At 38.4% G+C, this 20082-nt stretch overlaps 1 protein-coding gene across 1 annotated transcript in view; it reads left to right on the top strand.

The window, feature by feature from the left end:
- The window catches only part of DSCAM (DS cell adhesion molecule), a 738451-nt gene that overhangs the window by 443139 nt on the left and 275230 nt on the right, over positions 1–20082 (top strand). The window lies entirely within an intron of this gene.

The raw sequence follows: 20082 nt of genomic DNA, 5'->3' as shown, positions 1-20082 counted from the left end.
ACTGAAATTTTTGACTCTCCCTGTGGAGCAGGATTGGAAGACAGTCTTCCTTATTTTATTTATATATATACAGCTCCTTTACCTTTGCGGTTAGACTACACAGTGACTACTGTATTCAGATCATTTTAGAAGAGCAAATATGATACCTCAAATGTTGGCTTCATTTGGAAGTGGGCCCACTTGTTTCCATTAATAATGCTGCAAACTGTAAAACCAAGCCATTTTTATCTTGTTTCCAGGAGGTTTTTCTTTAACACTAGAGTGGTGTGTGTGTGTGTGTGTGTGTGTGTGTGTGTGTGTGTGTAGATGACATTTGGAAACAATACTGTTTCTCAGTCTGTCTTTTTTGCTTCTTTTTTCCCCCTTCACTTATTTTGTATCATATGACTTGGGAAATTAAAAAAAAACTCAAAGATTGATATAAATAACATTTTGATCGTTAGTTATGCCTGAAACTTGAGAAGTTCTAAAATATATTAACGAGAAGCGCAATTTTGCTGCCTTCAAACATGTAGGGAGAAATGAAAGTCAGAATCCCTTTTTTCACTTCATTTCAATTTAACAAGCAGTGTTACATTTAACACAGTTCAAAGCTCTTCCTGCCTCATTTTAGGTGCCACATTGAACTTGAACAGTGCCCAGTTGAGTGTTCTAATTGCTGGGGACCAACACTGCCAGGAAAGTTAATTGGCTGCTAGATAAAAATGTCACCTTCTCTTTGTATTTATATAAAACTTTGTCGTTTACAAAACACTTTCATAATTGTAATCTTAATTAATACTCACAGTGACTCTGTAATGTAGATAAAGCATCACCAGAGAACCAGAATAAGAGAGAGCAGGAGACCTGCTCAGGGTCGTCCAGTAATATATTCAGGACTCAAATACACATCTTTGCTTTCCAGTACCACCCCATAGTGTGTTTTTGAAAAGTAATTCACATTGAAATGGGAAGCCAGGATTGAAGTGAGGAGAAATTAACTCAGAGTACCTGGGAAGAAAGCTGTTTAAAAAATCAAGAAAGGAGATTATCTTAGAAGTAAGGGCATGAGCTATTGAGTGCCTAATGTAAGAGAGAGGGAGAATTAGTTAAATTGAAAAGAGGAAAAGGAAGGAATGGATTTGGTGAGTGAGCATGGGTAAGAACCAAAGAGGGCTCCAGAAGTTCTAGTCTAGATGATGGAAAGTCCAAGAGTGGGAACCTAGAATATTCACAGCTTGGGAAAATCTTATGAACGGTAGGCTTAGTATCATGTGTCTGTGGACCACCATTCTGGATTCAGGCCAGGGGAACTTTGATGTAGGGATTTGGGGAGTGGGCTGAAAATAGTAGAGAGCAATGGTTGAAATTGTAACTTGGCAAGTGTGTCTAAGAAGCATCAAGCTTTTGGAATTGTACTTTATGAGTTTTTTAATGTTTGCCAGCTTGTTGTATTTTTTAGATTCCACGTATAAGTGATATCATAAGTATTTGTCTTTCTCTGTCTGACTTACTTCACTTAGCATAATGCCATCCAAGTCTATCCATGCTGCTGCAAATGGCAAAGTGTCATTCTTTTTTTATGGCTGAGTAGTATTCCATTGTGTGTGTGTATATATATATATCTATATATATATATCTATATCTATATATATATATATATAGATATATATATATCTCACATCTGCCTTATCCATTCATCTGTTGATGGACACTTAGGTTGCTTCCTTGTCTTGACAATTGTAAATAACACTATGAGCATTGGGGTGCATATATCTGTTTGAATTAGTGTTTTTGTTATTTTCAGATATATACCCAGGAGTGGAATTGCTGGGTCATATGGTGGTTCTATTTTTAGTTTTTTGAGAAAAAACTACAATAAACTAGTGAGTAAAATAAAAAAGAAGCAGACGCACAGATATAGAGAACAAAGTAGTGTTTACCAGTGGGGAGAGGGGAGGGGAGAGGGGCGATATAGGAGTAGGGGATTTTTTAAAAAGATTATTACGGGATTATATGAAATCATGTGTGTGAAACTTCTGAAAATTATAAAGCCCTATAAAATTTAAAGACTCTTTTATTCAATAAAAAGTTAAAAAAATTAATATTTGCCAATAATGAGATGAGATGGTGATGCTAGAGAGGAAATAAAAGCAGTCACAAAATTCACTCTTTCATATTTCATTTCATTTTCTATATGTAGCCCTTCCCAGTTCTAATTCGAGACAGATTTTTATCGTGTCCTGCTTCAAACTGATGGAAGAGTTAGGTGTCGCTGACAGCATTTCCGACTCATGGTCGTGACCCTTTGTGTTCTGCAGCCTAACTGACACGCTCTTCTGCACCATCTAGCAGAAAGATCCTGCTCCCACTGCAGCTTTTGATCATAGGGTGCATCTCATCTCGTCCGTCACCCTGGCAGTCTCACAGAGCTACTGTTGGTGCAGTTGGGGAAATGAACACCCTGTTAAAAATGGCGCTGAGAACGCGTCTGCTCTCCTCCACCTCTCGGTGAGTGGCCAGGAACCGTAGTCTTCTAATGACATCGTCCTTCAAGGGCTCCTGACAGCTAATGTCACTTGGCCCGGGCAGAGCTGCAGCTCTGTGCACGGAAACAACCCTGGCAGTGTCACCCACTCCCACTTTGTGACTGACGTTTGCTCATTTGCCCTTCCAGCCAGAGCACCATCAACCTCCACCAGGTTCCAAACCCAACTCTGTCAGGGATGAAGAGTCTTCTTCTCTTTGTCACTTTCACTTTCTTCCACTCTCCTCTCTCCAGCTACTGGAGTCATTTATAATACTGTTCATAGAAAACGTAACATTTCGAGGTTATTTTTCTCTTTTAGGTGCCTCATTAAAGTTGAGCAACGCTTAATTTAAGGTCCTATTTGCTAGGGTCTTGTGTGACCATAAATTTTAGTCATTTGCAAAACTCTTGTATTGATTTTCAACAACTACTTAGAGAGTGTACAGTTTCTACTGTGAGTAATATGGGAGAAAATACATCTGGTGGGGGAACATAAAGGCAATACATTAAATGTGTAACACTTTCATAGTAATTTATGACTTCAAATGGGAATTTAAGTTCTCTTTGTTAATGTAATATCCTAATGTGGCGAAAGAAGGCTGATTATGTGGGGAATTTTTACCATCCCTCCTTTGTAAACTACCAAAGATGCACTCATGTTTAAATGTGCTTAAATGGCTGTAGTTTCTCACCTGACCTGAGGAGACGTGCTCTCACGCTTCCACAGAAGAGAAGTTCTTTACTTTGGTTAGGATGTCAAAACTGAGCTCCAAACTCAGCTGGAGCACTTGCCTTCAAACAGATTTTGTCCTGGAGGTAGATTGCTTTGTAATTTTTCTTCCAATCTGGAAAATGAAGCTGGTGCCTTTCTTTTTTTTTAATCTGTTTCTTGTTACATTTTAATTATTTATTTATTTTTAAAATTAATTTCTATTGGAGTATAGTTGCTTTACAATGTTGTGTTAGTTTCTGCTGTACAACAAAGTGAATCAGCTATGCATATACATATATTTTTTTGGATTTCCTTCCCATTTAGGTCACCACAGTACATTGAGTAAAGTCGCTCATTAGTTATCTATTTTATACATAGTATCAGTAGTGTATATGTGTCAGTCCCAAACTCCCAATTCCTCCCACCACCCCCCTTCCCCATTGGTATGCATACATTTGTTCTCTATGACTGTATCTTTATTTCTGTTTTGCAAATAAGAGAGGGTGTGGAGAAAAGGCAACCCTCATGCACTGTTGGTAGGAATGTAAATTGATACGGCCACTATGGAGAACAGTATGGAGGTTCCTTAAAAAACTAACAATAGAACTACCATATGACCCAGCAATTCCACTACTGGTACCTTTCTTTAAGGAAACACTATATTATTATTATTATTATTTTTTTTTTTTACAAATAACGTCTCAAATTGGTTTCCTCTAAGTAGACAAAAAGAAAAAGAACATGTATTTGATTTGCTCTGAAGTCAAAGAATGCAAATTTTTATTCAGTTAAAATTAAAATTGTGGGAGAAAAAAGGTTTTGCAATACTTGTTATGCATGTTAGACACAGGGACTTCAAGAAGGAGAGAATTAGAGATGAGCAAGGAAGAAAACATGACAAGAAGATTACTCACACTTTCACTGCCTGACCCATAGTCAATCTCTCTGTAAATACACACACTTGTATGTGCACACAAACACACGCAGGGAAAAAAAACCTTTGGTAGTGCTTAAGTGATAATGCCCTGATAATATTTTAATCGGAAAAATTTAAACTCATTAAATATGAACTAGTGCAGACATAAGTAATTGTCAAAATATATAAGTTCAACAGAATTCGTAGTTTATGCACATGCAATATATGACAAATATTTATGTTATTACATTTATTTAGAAATATAAAGATATTGCATTCACACATAAAGTATTTGTATGTGTTAAAATCATGTGTAAATATTTATGTGTATTATATTCAAATGTAGATGGACTTAAGTATATATAAAATATGCCTACATGTGTGTAAATAGATGATACAAGGATAGAACCTTAGGGATAAACTTGGGGTTCATCTAGACCAGCATCCCGTGTGATACTCAACCTGCCCTTCGACTGTACTCAGATTTTTCCGGACTGTCTGCACGGGGTCTCTGCAGTGCCCCCAGTGAGCTCTAAGCCCTTTTCTGATTCTGCTTGGCCATGATGATCAGACATTTCTTCCTCCTGTTGAATACAAATCTGTCTTCTCTAATTCTTCCTCTTCTTTCTGGTCCCATTGTTTCCTCTGGGGCAGCTCAGAGGAACTCTCCCCCTTCCCTATAGAAACTACCCAATGCGGGCAACGATGAGCCACTGCCTTCCTGACTCTCCGTCTTTAACATCCTCATTCGTTCAACTGTGTTGTGTACAACAAAGCTCAGAAACTGGTTTCCTTTGTAAGGACACATGGATGTGTCCATCTACTCTCAGAGAAACACAGCCTTCTAGGAATTGTCTAATGTCTGAAAGAGGGAAAAGAGAGTATCACCTCGATCCTGAAGATAAGATTTCTTTGTTATAACCCGAGTCCCCACGGTTGAGACATTCCTTTGGGCTCAAGAACAAAAACCCAGGTGCTGATTGGTCAGATGGGAACTTTGTTCTGTTTTGTCAATATTTGGTTTATACCACACCTTTATCATCAGTTCATACAAATTCCCTATTTTGTTTTATCTTTTTTTTAAACCATTCACCAATTCTGGTATTGTTCTTCCCTATTTCCATACCACATATTTATGTTTACTTAATATATTTCTTTTTTAAAACTTTTTATTTTATATTGGAGTATAGCTGATTAACAATGTTGTGATAATTTCAGGTGCACAACAAAGAGACTCATCCGTACATATACATGTATCCATTCTCCCCCAGACTCCCCTCCCATCCAGGCTGCCACATAACATTGAGCAGAGTTTCCTGTGCTGTACAGTAGGTCCTTGTTGGTTATCCGTTTTAAATACAGCAGTACATGTCGATCCCAAACTCCTTAACTATCCCTTCCCCCTATCCTTCCCCCCAGTAACCATAAGTTTGCTCTCTAAGTCTGTGTTTCTGTTTTGTAAATAAGTTCATTTGTATCATTTCTTTGTAGATTCTGCATATAAGGGATATCATACGGTATTTCTCTTTCTCTGTATGACTTACTTCACTCAGTATGACAATCTCTGGGTCTACCCATGTTGCTGCAAATGGCATTATTTCATTCTTTTTAATGGCTGAGTAATATTCCATTGTATATACATACCACATCTTCTTTATCCATTTCTCTGTTGATGGACATTTAGGTTGCTTCCATGTCTTGGCTATTGTAAACTCAAAAGCTTTTGCACAGCAGAGGAAACCATAAACAAAACGAGAACAGATTGGGAGAAAATATTTGCAAATGATGTGACCGACAAGGGATTAATCTCCAAAATTTACAAACAACTCATGAGGCTTAATGTCATCCAAACAAACAATCCAGTCAAAAAATGGGCAGAAGACCTAAGTAGACACTTCTCCAAAGAAGACATACAGATGGCCAAGAGGCACATGGAAAGATGTTCAACGTCGCTAATTATTAGAGAAATGCAAATCAAAACTACAATGAGATGTCACCTCACACCAGTCAAAATGGCTATTATCAAAAAATCCACAAACAATAAATGCTGGAGAGGGTGTGGAGAGAAGGGAACCCTCATGCACTGTTGGTGGGAATTAAATTGGTACAGCTACTATGGAGAACAGTATGGAGGTTCCTTAAAAAACTAAAATTAGAGCTACCATATGACCCTGCAATCCCACTCCTGGGCATATGTCTGGAGAAAAACATAGTCCAAAAGGATACATGCACCACAATGTTCGTTGCAGCACTGTTTACGATAGCCAGGACATGGAAGCAACCTAAATGTCCATGGACAGAAGAATGGATATAGAAGATGTGGTGCATATATTTATCTTAAATATGCTTTCTATGCCCTTATTAAGATAAAGATAAGATAAAACCATAGAAGTAAACACTTAGGTTGTCTCCTAGATCTTTGACTCTATATATGATGCTACAACGAATATCCTTGTAGATGTGCCTACATGTAATACTAAGTATAGGATAGGAAATAGAATTGTTACATCATAGAATTTAATTTCACTAATGACTGAATAGCACTCTCCAAAATTCCTGTACTAGTTTATGCCGCCACCAGCCATGTGTAGAAGGTCACAGTTCCCTATATCTTTGCCAATAATTAGTATTATCTGCCCTTCTAATTTTTGCAATATAATGGATGTAATGTTTATTTTAATTGCTTCCATCACTACTGAGGTTGAGCATCTCTTTATATTCTTTTTAGGTATTTGGGTGTCCCATCTATGAATTTCCTTTACCCATTTTGTCATCAGTCTTCCTGCTATTTCTTCCTGCTTTGCTATAGTTCTTTAATGTAAATATGAATCTCTTGTTACTTATAAATAGTTGTGAATATATTCTCCAAGATCTCTTGACTCTTTATCTTTGATTATCTTCATTGGGGTCTGGTTTAAGAAGTCTCTGGGCTCATGGAAGATCCATGCCTACATTTATTTTTTCTATATTTGCTCTGTGTTTACATTCCACTGTCCACATTTAGGTCTTCAGTCCACATTGAGGATTGGAGATATAGTAGAAATGGGTGTCCAATTTTTTTCTTTATTGATTGAGTCAGTATTCCTAATATCATTTATTAAATGACCCATGCTTTCCACCCTTCTCCGTATATCAAGATATCATGGTGGTGTGGTCAGAGGTCATTTTCGTTCTGTGAAATGTATTGAAACTTTCTTTATGGATGTTTCATATATTTTAATAAATGTCTGCTTTTTCATATATTGGGCATAAGTTTGTATGTGTTAGATTAAATTTAATAATTGTGTTATATCTCATCTCTAGCTTTGCCAATATTTTTATTCCTTTCATTGACCAGTGATCAAAGTGGGCGTTAATATTACCAAATATAATTGATTTATCTGTCTTCTGCTACAATCTCTGGTAATTTTTTGTCTTGTAATATCTATTATATGATTGAAAATTACTCTTCTTGCCTTCTTTGTGCCTGGTAGATCTTTTCCCATTTCTTCAACTCCTGCTTTTATGTAGCTTTTTATTCTGTGATGTTGCTTGAACCCAATTTTTAATCCAGTGTGTGTGTGTGTGTGTGTGTGTGACTTTTGATGCATGTTTAACACATATATGTTTATTTGAATTGATTTTATATCAAAAGTTGTTTTAGTCAGATTATTTTATATTTTCCGTTTACTCTCTACTTCCTGTTCTCTCTCTTAATTTGGCACTGAACAGGATCACTCAAGTATTGATAATTAGGTTTATAAAAAGATCTGTTGATACTAAGTGCTCATAAATATGCTGCAATCATATCTCCAAGCACATAAACGTCCTTGTACTAACTATTCAATTCAGTGAAAGAATTTGTTAATTTCTTCAAGAAAGAGCCAGTTGCATATGATGTGCATTAATCTGGGTGTGGCAATAAAATACCTTGGTTTTGCGGACCTGAATCTTCCAAGTTGTCCACAAGTGATAAAAATACTTGGAAGATTTCACTCTGTACCTTTCTTTCAAAGAATCAGAACACGTCTACGCTGAAAGCCATCTTGTCTGAGTCTCATCAAGAGGAATTAGAGACCCTGAAAATTGAGGAGACTCATGAAGGGACACACAGTTGGCTGAAAGCGTAGAGAGGGGTCTGTATAATTCGTTTTGCATAGATCTATGCTGATGTGAATATTGGGTGGATGGAATATAGAGGGACATATCTTTCATTGGTCTATATTCATGCATTTAACAATATCCCTCCTTCATTATATCACTAATTCAATGCCTGAAATTTGCCAAAATAACTTCACTGACTTACAGCTTTGTTGAAATATCATAGTTACCTTTTTATATCCTTGTCTTCTCTATGACGTATTTCATAAAAAAGAATACAGCCACCTGAAGTCAGTTACAGTTAATAACCAAGCTTTTAAAGAAGGATGACCTTTTCTAAGTCAAGGTCATGAAAAATATTTCTCAAGTAAATACCTTGCTATTACTAGCAATTCTTGTAAAGAAGCTAATTCGGAAAAGAAGATAAGCTTTAAAACGAATGCCAGCGATTTTGTGAATTTTGGCTGTCCTTGTCATTTAGCCTGGCTGTCATCACCTCTAGTTTGAGTCCCATGGCTTTGCCTGCACTAATAGTCCATAGAAATAAAAATAAAATAAGTGCAACCCATCTGGAAGAGTCTTTTCTCCACCTGGGTTAGTACAACACGAGAGCTATGTTTCATTTTCTTGATGCCATTATGATTCAAATGGCTTTTCTTTAAATATTAGAGATGCAAGTTCGTTTGGGTTAATCAGAAAACTACTCAGTTTTATTACCAAGTCTCTATGTAACCATGTTATTGACCCCAACCAGGAGAAAAGTAACCTGCCTATCTATCTCCTCAGTCCAAGGTGACTCTTATTGTTAAATACAGAAATTTTCATGAATTCTGCAGATGTTCATCATTTTTAAATGTTAAAGAAACTATTTATTTCAACGTAATATGGTTATGGCTATCAAATGCCTTCCATGAAAATCCTTGAAGAAATGTCTCATATGGTTAAAAACTAGAATCCCCTGAAAAAACCACCCAATTCCTATCCCTGTATCCCACTGCAGGCACCTATGTAGTTGGTCCATTTTTCCTGAAAGTGCTTTGGAATAAGATGCTGTCATGTTTCTCATGGCTCGTTTTAGTGTTTTATTTCTGAAAATTTCAAGCAGTTTGTCTTTTCTTTATATCTAATATGTATCTTTCCAGCTGATGAAAACAGCAGTTGCTGTTTCTCTTTATTATAATTCTACATTATGCCGTAAGGTTTTTTTTTTTTCTTCCTAAAATGTTTTAAGTGTATTTTCTCCCATGGACTTAATTGGTATTTTAAAACATTTTTAAAGTTTCTCTTACCTTTATACTTATGTTGTCATATTTATGGCTCCGTAGTTCTTCTCATAATCTGGTAGTCCAAAATAGGCATCCTACATAAGAACGACCTTGTTTAAAAATCTTAGTAGGAGAGTTAGCTACACTCATCTCTGATTTATTCCGAAGTTACACTATTCTTATGTCAACTGTGCTATTCTGTTGGGTTGTACTTAGCTTATGAACCCTACCTATGCTTTTGGCTTCATCTACTGGAAACCCATTATACAGTGCATGCAGTATGTGTATGTGCTTTGGTATTTGTGTGTGTGTGTGTGTGTGTGTGTGTGTGTGTGTGTGTGTGTGTGTGTGATTAATGTTTGCCAGGTTTTCTTGTGTTTTTAAGTTGAGCCTTCTGAGATTTCTTGGGTTCTAATTCAAATATTGGCATTGAATTCTTCCTCATTTTTGTACTCTTGGACATACACTTACTGAGCTTGTGAATATGCATAGCCCCATATTAAAGATAAAGACGGAAGTTCGGTGCTGAGCACTGGCTGAGCTTAGGACAGGTAAATGAGTAAAACAAACAAATGAATAAACATAAACAGACTTTTTTGAAGGTAATGAGCAGCATTCTTAAAATTAACTTTTCAAACTATTTTTTCCCTTGCTTCTGTCATCCCTTTTCTGTTCTGCAGGAGAATAGGAAAATACTGATAATCAGGTACAGAGGGGTCTTACTAAAAGAGAACCCAGCGCACATGATAATTCTCCCCTGGTCACAATCCAAAATGAATAAAAGCAACATGGATGGATGGATGGATGGATGGATGGATGGATGGATGCAGTATACAGAGGCAATATTACAAACAGACCTGGTTTTGTTATGAATAGTAGATCAATTTTTTTATTTTAGATGAGGCAAAGTGTTGCAGGTTGTATTCTCCCGGGAGCAGCCTCTGAGATGGAGTTTGGTGTGCAGGATGTTTACCAGGGAGTGTCCTTACCATCAGCACGTGTGGAAGAAGGGGAAGGGAGAAGGACTGGGTACAGGGAGAAGATGAGCAGGGGGCTCACCCGACCCTGCAGGGGCTCTGGAGAAAGAGTGCTCCTTCAGAGTTGTCCTGAGTTGGGGCAAAATTGCCCTCTTCAGTCACTCATTGGAAGGGCCTGCACTTGGGTGAGGGAGATCTCTGCAGCTGGGCCCACCTTTGAAGTAGCTGATGACTGAAGGGTGCCCCCTGAGGTCACTCGCAGAATCTGGGGCTCATGTCCTTGAAGGAACCTGGGCCACGTGTCTTCACATACATCAAATCCTACCACTTATGCAGATGTTAAATAGCTATCGATGTGCATCTTAAATACCTTTTCCTAAAAACAAAAGTTTTCATTAAATTGCTCCCACTTTCTCTAATAACGCTAGTCCAATATTTCAAATAGGAGATGAAAACTGTCACGGTGGAGGGTAGTAGCATCATTAGACTGGATGTTTTGTTACCAAAGTAATTTTTAACTCAAAGAATCTCTTTGATTCCTATGATTTCTTTAGTTTATTCAGGACATATCGGTGCATCTACTGTTAATGAGATCAAATAATAATAGGATGGTCACTGCCAACACAGGGTTGGGGTCAGTGGGAGGACCTATAGACAAATAACTATAATACATGACAGGAGGTAGCAAAAGTCTTGAGGAAAGTGGCACAGGGTGAGAAACAAAACACTTCAACTAGCGATGGGAGAAGAGTGGGCAGACAAATAAGAAAGTCACTGATTTCAACACAATGCCATCAAAGAAATATATGGGAGGTGTTTTGGAAGTACGGAAGATGGACATCTAGCTAGTTCTGGGCATAAACTCTGGAGTCAAAAAAAAAAGGTTTCCAAGAGAAACTGAGTTGAGTCTCAAAGGGATTTACAGCCTGAAAAAATCTCCAAAGCAGGTAACAGCTGAGCTGAGTTTTCACACTTTAAGCTGGTAGGGGTGAGAATGGGCACTGCTGGGGCGGGGGACAGAAAGAGGGACAGGGTGCAGCCCTTGACATTCAGAGTCCATGTGGCTGAACCAAAGGACACTTACTGTAGGCAAATGGTGTGAGTCGGCACAGAGACAGTGTCAGATCTTGTACCGTTCCGTGCCTCCTGCTCCATCCTAAAGGCAGCGAAGTGATAGAAGCAGAGGGAGATACAAAAGCGTTTTAGAAAAACTAATCTGATTGAGGTATATGAGATGGATTATACTTCAGAAAGAAAACAAATGGGAAGACCAATTAGGACACAACTGAAAAGTTTTAATACAAGATGATGGGAGGTATGCATATGGCTGATTCACTTTGTTGTACAACAGAAACTAACACAGTATTGTGAAGCAATTATACTCCAATAAAGATCTATTAAAAAAAAAATAAAGATGATGGAAGAATGCCTGGGGAAAAAAAGAGCCAGATGCAAGAGGTACTGAGAGGTGGAGTAGACAAGACATCACAGCCAGTAAGAGAGGTCGGAGATAAAGAGTAATGTACAGCTAGGAATATTATACGAAATCGTATCGTAGCATATCATACCATGTTATATTATAAATAGCATTCATGTAATAACTTTTATTATTCTGAGCTTCTTGCAGCTGGGAGATTTTGCTAGAGAATTGAAGGAGAGGCTTAGATTAAGGGGAAACACGACACGTTTGGTTTGGGATTGGAGATGCTTCTGGGCCATCCAGATGGAGGTCTTAGTGGACAACTGAACAAGTAGGCAGGAAGCTTGAGAAGGAGTTTTGGATGAAGATGTTGATGAGGCAATCCACTGCATCGAGCTCACACCTGGCAGGGAGGCTGTAGGTGAGACCGTCAGGGAAACAGAGGGAGGAAGCCAGGCCAGGGCACTGAGGAACAATGTCTCCATTAGTGAGGGGAACATAGTCTTCCTTTGAATCACTGAACTATTTATTTAAGGTTTTTAATGTCCTTCTTACTTTGTGTGAACTTTTCAAATGGACGAGGCACCTACCCTCATTATCGCTTTGCTATGGGATCTATGAACTCTTACAAACCATCTGTCTAGGATTTATAAATACCCATAAGCAAGCAGAGATGGTGACAACATTTATTATTCCTGAGAATACATTACTAGTCCCTAGTAATATAGAGAGATATATAGATAATTTCTGATCACATTGATCACACAAACATTGTGTAATTCAGTTCTAATAATTGAAAAAACCTAACACCTCATTGGCTGTATTGGACCCTTTGTTGAGTAAAATGAGGACAATATTCTATATAAAAAAAAATAACATGCATTAGGGAATAATACCAGAAAGCAAAATAGTTTCCACTCACTGTAAAACTTGCAATATGATCTGAGAAAAGATGTGTTTTATCACAGCACTATCTACAGCAGATGGTGTTCTAACGACAGTAGGACAAATGTGAAGAGACTGAGAACTGTAGGTGCTCATCTTGAGCGAGAATTGTGAAATTCGTGTATATGATTTTGCGTGTTGTTTGTTTCACTTGTAAACAGGCCTTCAAGTCACGGCAGGTGTCTTGAACCTGGGACTTTCTGAAACTGGGGTAAATATGTGTGATTTGTTCCCCTATTATTTTCTGTCCGTGAAGGAGAATGTTTATCACTAGAATATAGCCAGAGCTGAGTAATCTCTGAAACTCCAATTTACTGTTTTTGCTATGACACCTGTCTTAAAGAGTTCTAAGCCAAACAGGGATTCTTCTCCTTACCTGGGCACGCCTTAAATAATTCATGGGTGTGAATTTCCCTAAATGCACCCAAACTGCCTACTTAACTCAGCCACAGGAATTTAAGTGTGGTAATTTCAATCTCTGGCTAAAGAAAAATAGATACTTTTAACCTCTTTAATTTTTTACATTTCATATGGCTTGGGTTGTTGAAAATATGCCCAGGATACAGCTCCCTAAGGGAATTTTTAGAGATGGACCCTGAATGCCATCCTACCACATGGGAGAGACAATGACTCACTCCTTCTCTGCCTTTCCCACCCAGCAGCAGCGCCAGAGAGCAGCCTGCTGGCTCACTCCTGCCTTTTATTTCTAGGTCAGTGTTTGGGTGTCAGTTAATATCAGTTCATATTGAACCCCAAGGGAGCTTAGAGAGAAAGGTCAAGAAGGGCTTGCAAAGAAGCCCACATTTATGTGCACATGCTTAAGCCTTGGTTTATTTAGCACCTGCCAGCTCCCAGCAATGCCCTTCTTACTTGTGCATTGTACCCTCCTGAAGCTCTGGAGGGCTCTGGTCATGCCCTTCTCACTTCGGCAGGTACAGGCCAAGGACCGGCAGCCCAATTCGTGGTGAGCCAGAAGCAGCTCTGGCAGAAGTCACTCAGCTCAGGGGAACAAGCTCACACAGTGGTTTAGAGTTGGCACTTATGCCCTACCTGAATAAGCAAGGCCAGGTCTTGACTTTATCTCCCCAACTTGCCCTAACAGCAGGGGGAGGGGTGGCTCAGCGGGTCCACTAGTTAGAAGTCCTGGGCCCCTAGGACATGTGGCATGCAATATGTGTGCAAGGAAAATATTTATTGTTGTGAGAACACGAATGCAAAAAGAGTAAAGAGTGATAGGTATAGAAGTAGGTATATTAGACAATCTTGGAGGGTTTTGTAGACTGGGTAAAGGATCTTGGAAATTATACTCTAGGAACACTTGGAGGTTTTCAGGCGGGTTTTGCATTTCAGAACACTTTGGTGACGGATATGTGGGAAATGCATTTCAGGGAGAATAAAATAATTATTATTTTGCTACAGGTGAGAGATAAGAGAGGACTCTGGCGGTGGAAGTAGGAATGCATAGAAAGGTCCTGATTCAAAAGAGATTTAGACCAGGGAATCTTGAGGGATTTAGTGATTTATTAGATGATACGATTGAGAACAAGACAGAAGTATGCATGCCTCTCAGTTTCTAGATTTAGTGACCAACCACTTGGGAATTGCTTAGTCTGCTCATTCTATCACATCATAAACTTCATGGGCCCCAAGGCTACTGGCTGAATAGCAGCATCACCTGTGTCCTTCCCATCTCGCCATCTCATCATTGTTATGTCCTGGACGTATCTCCCTCTGTATTCGTAACTTCAGGATTGTCTAATGTGCAAAACGTAGGCACATGTTCATCATCACCTCTTAAAAGGTATTTTCAAAAACTATTATGCAATTAAGATGTACAAGGCGCCATTTATTCCACTAGTTGTGGGAAGTAAAAAAGATAAACTCGATCTATCTCCTGCCTCCTGGGTCACTCTACTTAGGAAACAGCCTCATACATAGATCACTGTATTCACGTGTCATACATTTTATTATAAAGTCTTGAACAACAGGCTCTTGGGGTGGCTGGAGAAAGATTTTAATTGTGTTGTGTGAACAGAATGGAGGACTGTATCACATAGGGGCAGAAATCTACAATTCTGTACTCTAAAGCATACTGTGAAGTAGCAGAATTGGACAAAGGACCAGTTCTATGGGTAGACAGTCCATTAAGCGATGTGCTCGACCCACAAGTCACACGTGTTCACCAGCCTCACGGTTTTCGAGCCACAGCTTGTGTTTGGATGGACAGTACAGAGCCCTGAGCCTACGCAGGTTCTAGGCATTCCTGATGGGCATACGGATCCTAAAATGGGTGTGTAATTGGGACTGAACTCTCAGAGATCAGCCATGGAATTTGCATTCCCACAATGGGCAGGATTAGGAGATGCAATTTTTGGAGACTTTATGAAACATGTAAGATGTTATAAAAAGAAAATGTCTTAAAGGACGGGAAGAAAGGGCTTGTTAAACAGAATGGAGAAAAGGAGCTAGAAAGATGAAAATATCCACAGCCTTGACTCAGAATACTTTGGCTTGAGGCAGGCTCCCTGACCAGCCTGATACCAAAAGCTGTCAACCTGAGACGTTTGTATGGAGACTCATGGAGTTAAATTACCACTGGAAATGAAATGACAAAATGTTGGAATTGATGAAATTATATGTGGCAATGGAAATAGAGCCTTATATGTCTCAACAGGCATGTAATGTATTTGATTTTCCCAGTGAATTATGGGCCTTGGGACAAAAAAAAAAACAAGAGTTAAGAAGAGGAAAGGTAGAAGGATGCTAAACTGAGCTACTTCTAGGTCCCCCCTGGGCTCTGGGGCTGGCATGTTACATAAAGCCCTCTCCTGACACTCACGAATTGTGTCACTGTCACCATTTCACACATGAAGAAATGGCATCATAGAGTTAAAAAAAAACTGGATCAAGATAACACCACTAACTACTCAAGACTGGCCAACACACAACTATGTTTCTTTCAGTATGTCCTACTCCGCTCTGGGTGAGGGGGACAGTAAAACTTGTTCTGTCCCCTGTGAAAAGGAATATACAGTTAATTTTTGAGGGACAAGACACAGAAATGTATTAGCCTGATTTAATGTTCTTGTTAAGGGTTTAGAAAGAATAAGAATCTAAACTAACATTTGACAGTATTCAAGGGCTCTGCACTGCCTCAGAGAAAGGAACCCCCAGCATGTAGAATGAAATACACAAGCCTGGTAAGAAGTGACATTTAGCAGATATTTACATACTTTATGAAGGACGGTTATGTGGAAACCTGCCGCAGGTCACATTCAGAATTTCTGCTCCTGTATTGTTACAAGGCTTTACTGTCAATAAGATTCAGAGAATTTACCTTAAAAGGTGACATAATGACTCAGGCACAATAAGCAATGCACCTCAAACAGGTGATTTGGCTTCACCAAAATCATTACAAGAGTTTCTGAATCACTTGGTTTACTTTTTGCCTCCAATTTTATATCTTAATACATGTAAAATATAAGATTCTGGACCCCTTAAAATATTTTTAAGCATTTTGTACAGCAGACTTGTGTATCGTGGCTGAAGCAAGGGAGACAACATATGTGGTAAGAAGTGACATGACACACGGGTCTTTTCATTTGTGTTAAAAAAATAAAGTGCATCCCAATGTAATGTGGCAGGCAAAATAAGAAGTTACAAACCTGATTCTGACATTATTCTGGGAAAATGACTTTTCCCTCTAACTAAATCCTTCCTTTCATCATGAAAATTTTATTTTAACTATCTTGGATAGTTTCTGTTTATAAATACATTTTAAAATATTTTAAATATTATCTTTTTCCCCTGTAATATATTAACAATAACTTATGAGTCAGAGTCTTAATTATGCACTATGATATTGTAGTAATTGCAAAACATCTGGCTATTAAAGGCAGTGTGCCCCAGCAAACAATGTCCCCAGGTGCCGTGTGTGTTGCATTGTATCTACTCTTTATAGTTTATGCTTCGTTTCTCCCCGCCTTTACCTTACCAGTCGTGGCTTCTTACTGAGCCCTCATCAATATGCCTGAATTCTCAGCGTCTGGTTTAGACCAAGAAAGGAGATAATAAAGGTGCTGCAGAAGTTTACAATACGATGTTCAGAGAGAGGGATTATCCCCTGAGTGACATGAGTGAGGGTTAGTGCCTGGGCTTTCTGACCTCTGTTTTCACTGGTTTGGAATCTTCATTTCCAGCAGTGTCACTTTATACCTAAACGCTTTGAAATTTACTTCTTTAACTATAATTATACTTCTTAGAGTTCTATAAACCAGTGAATTACATATATTTTAGAATTATGGAAAGCATGAATTTTTAAAAATTGATTCACCTGTAGCTACTTCTTGCCTCTGTTCTTCAAAAATAATATGTATGTGCCCTTTCTCTGTCCTATAACTTTCTTCTGCTATAAAAAAGACACTCTTGTATTTAATAATTATTAACGGCCTACGGCCCATATTGTTTTGTTATTAAATAGATAGGTCAGAGGTGCTACATCTCATCTTTCTTTTTTTTTTTTTTAATTTATTTATTTATTTTTATTTTTGGCTGTGTTGGGTCTTCGTTGCTGCGCGCAGGCTTTTCTCTAGTTGCAGCGAGCGGGGGCTACTCTTCCTTGTGGTGTGCGGGCTTCTCATTGCGGTGGCTTCTCTTGTTGCGGAGCACGGGCTCTAGGCACACAGGCTTCAGCAGTTGTGGCTCGTGGGCTCAGTAGTTGTGACTTGCGGGCTCTAGAGCGCAGGCTCAGTAGTTGTGGCGCACGGGCTTAGTTGCTCCGCGGCATGTGGGATCTTCCCGGACCAGGGTTCAAACCCATGTCCCCAGCCTTGGCAGGCGGATTCTTAACCACTGCACCACCAGGGAAGCCCTTATTTTTCTTTCTTGATCTGGGGCTTGGAAAGTAAGTCCTTATATATTTCTTCTCCGTATTGTAACTAATAAGAGAAATGGAGTCCTTTCCCTTGCCCACTAATGTTTCGCTTAACTGTTCGGTTTTTTTCCTCATATTAAAGGCTTATGAAATAGAATCAGTGCTAAGAAACCAATTCAGGTGCATGTGAAAGTCTGTGACCCCTGTGCTCATTCACTGCTCACAGCAGCCCCCCTCATTTTACAAATAAGGAAACTGAGGCACATAGGGGTGCTAATGACTTTAGTAGCACAGCTGAACTTAAACCCAGGTAGTCTGGTTGCAAAGTTCTTATCTTAGAAAAATGATCTGCAATTCAGATAAAAAGCACCAAGCCAACAATGGGTGCTTAGGCTTATCTGAGTAGACTCAAAATTAGGCTTCTGTGTGTAAGAAAGCAAAGAAGAGGAAACATAGTTACTTTTTATTTTTAAAATGTCAACTTATTAAGTGTTAATACTTAATATGGAGTAAACATTCATAACACATGGGGCAAGATTTAGAGAAATACAAGCACTTTTGCTACAACTTGGCACTTTCCCCGCCTAATGACAACTATGAACAAACACAGTGCAATCCAACTTGATCTAATGCAGGGTGTAGGCTGTCAACATTTATTAAGCATAAGAATGTCTTCTTATAGCAGAAAAAAGTTACAGGATAGAGAAAAGGCTCTATTTTTCAAGAACAGAGGCAAGAATTCGCTACAGAGTGATCAGATTTTAAAAAGAAAACAAAAACAAAATTCATACTATCCACATTTCTAGAATATCACTAACTCATTGGTTATAAGCGCCAGGTAGAACTTCATCCTGAGATCTTTTTCCCTTAGCGTCAGATCAACTTGTTGCAGACCCAAAGTTCTAACTTTACATTGAGGATCCACAGCAGTTTTGACATTGAATATGCCTGTCTGTACTTTCAGCTATCTGTTTGTTTCCTTGCTTGCTTGTTTGTTTGTTTCTCTGGTAAAACCTAACTTGAGTCACCTGCTTACTAACTCTGGCTAATTTGCAATTTGGCTAATGACTAACTTGCAATTCTAACTTCCAACTTCTTTTGAAAGCATACAGTAGTAGTAATAATAATATTAAATTACAGAAAAACCACTGCTATACTTTGTTGACATCCGCTGCCTATGACTATGAATGAAAGCTCCACTGGGTACAGATGGTATATCATGTTCATTGCTGTCTGTCCAGCACACACAGCGCAGTATTGAGCACATACCAGGTGCTCAATAAGCACTTCTTGAGTGAATGAATGAATGAATGGTTTCCGTTCAGATGTTTCTCAGCTGGATCCCTTTTGTCTCCCCTGAGTTGATAATTGAAATGAGACTATGACTGATTTAAAGAATAAACTTTGCAGACATCCTGCTGTTTAATAACTTCATTTTGTAAAATCACCTAATATAATAACTGGTTTATATTAGGTTATTATTGGCTTAATAATCTTAATAATCTATGAATAACTACCCCAAAAGGCTGATAGGAAGAGGATATTGATAACTAGCCCGTGACCCCATGACAAATAAGTAACCACAGTAGGATCCAAAGTTGGCTCCTCTGGCTCCACATTGACCATTTTATAATACTGACACCCTGTGAAGCCATCTAGGAAGTTGCCAAGAAGAATGGTCCTGAGGCAAGAAGGATGAATAAGAGTTTTTTTAGGGAAATTAAATCAAAAAAGAACATTCCAGACTGAGCTTGGCTGTGTCCACGGCTGGCCGGGCTGAAGACTATATAACCTTATCTTCAGTAGCAACACATCTCCACAACTCAGAAAACTGGCCACGGACCAGTTCATAACTTAAGGTCATGTGCAAGGAATGTGTAAAATTGAGGGGTGCAGAGTAATGATGCAATTATCCTAACACAAATCTTTTAAATTAACATTTGCTATTAGTTGGATGTTAGCTATTAAAAAATGTTAACAATTAAACTGGAATCTCTGCTTCTTCAATAGGCTTAAAGTATTAACAAGATGTGGAATGGATTGAAGAGGGAACAGTAATTATACTCCTAATATTAGCAAAGCAGGAAAGAAATCTCCTCTTGTACACATCATTTTTAAAAGCTTCCAAGAGAAAACCAAACCCAGATCCCTCTTTCATAGTATTTACACTGAAAAGTGCAGAATCTGAAATGTTTCCTTAAAAATGATTATTGAATTTAAAAAAAATGTATCAAAGTAAATGTGATTATTAAGCATATTTGCTGAAGTACAAATCAAGCCATGCTTTTCATTTAGAGCAATGAGAAAATTCAAATAACAGAAGAGCACAATTTCAAATCTTCTACCGGTTCATATACTTTTATGCTATAGCAGTGATTTGTATTA

The sequence above is a fragment of the Eschrichtius robustus genome, chromosome 6, assembly GCF_028021215.1.
Source record: "Eschrichtius robustus isolate mEscRob2 chromosome 6, mEscRob2.pri, whole genome shotgun sequence".
Classification (NCBI taxonomy): Eukaryota; Metazoa; Chordata; class Mammalia; order Artiodactyla; family Eschrichtiidae; genus Eschrichtius; species Eschrichtius robustus.
Note: the sequence above shows the minus strand (reverse complement) of the source record. Positions and strands in the feature narration are given on the sequence as shown.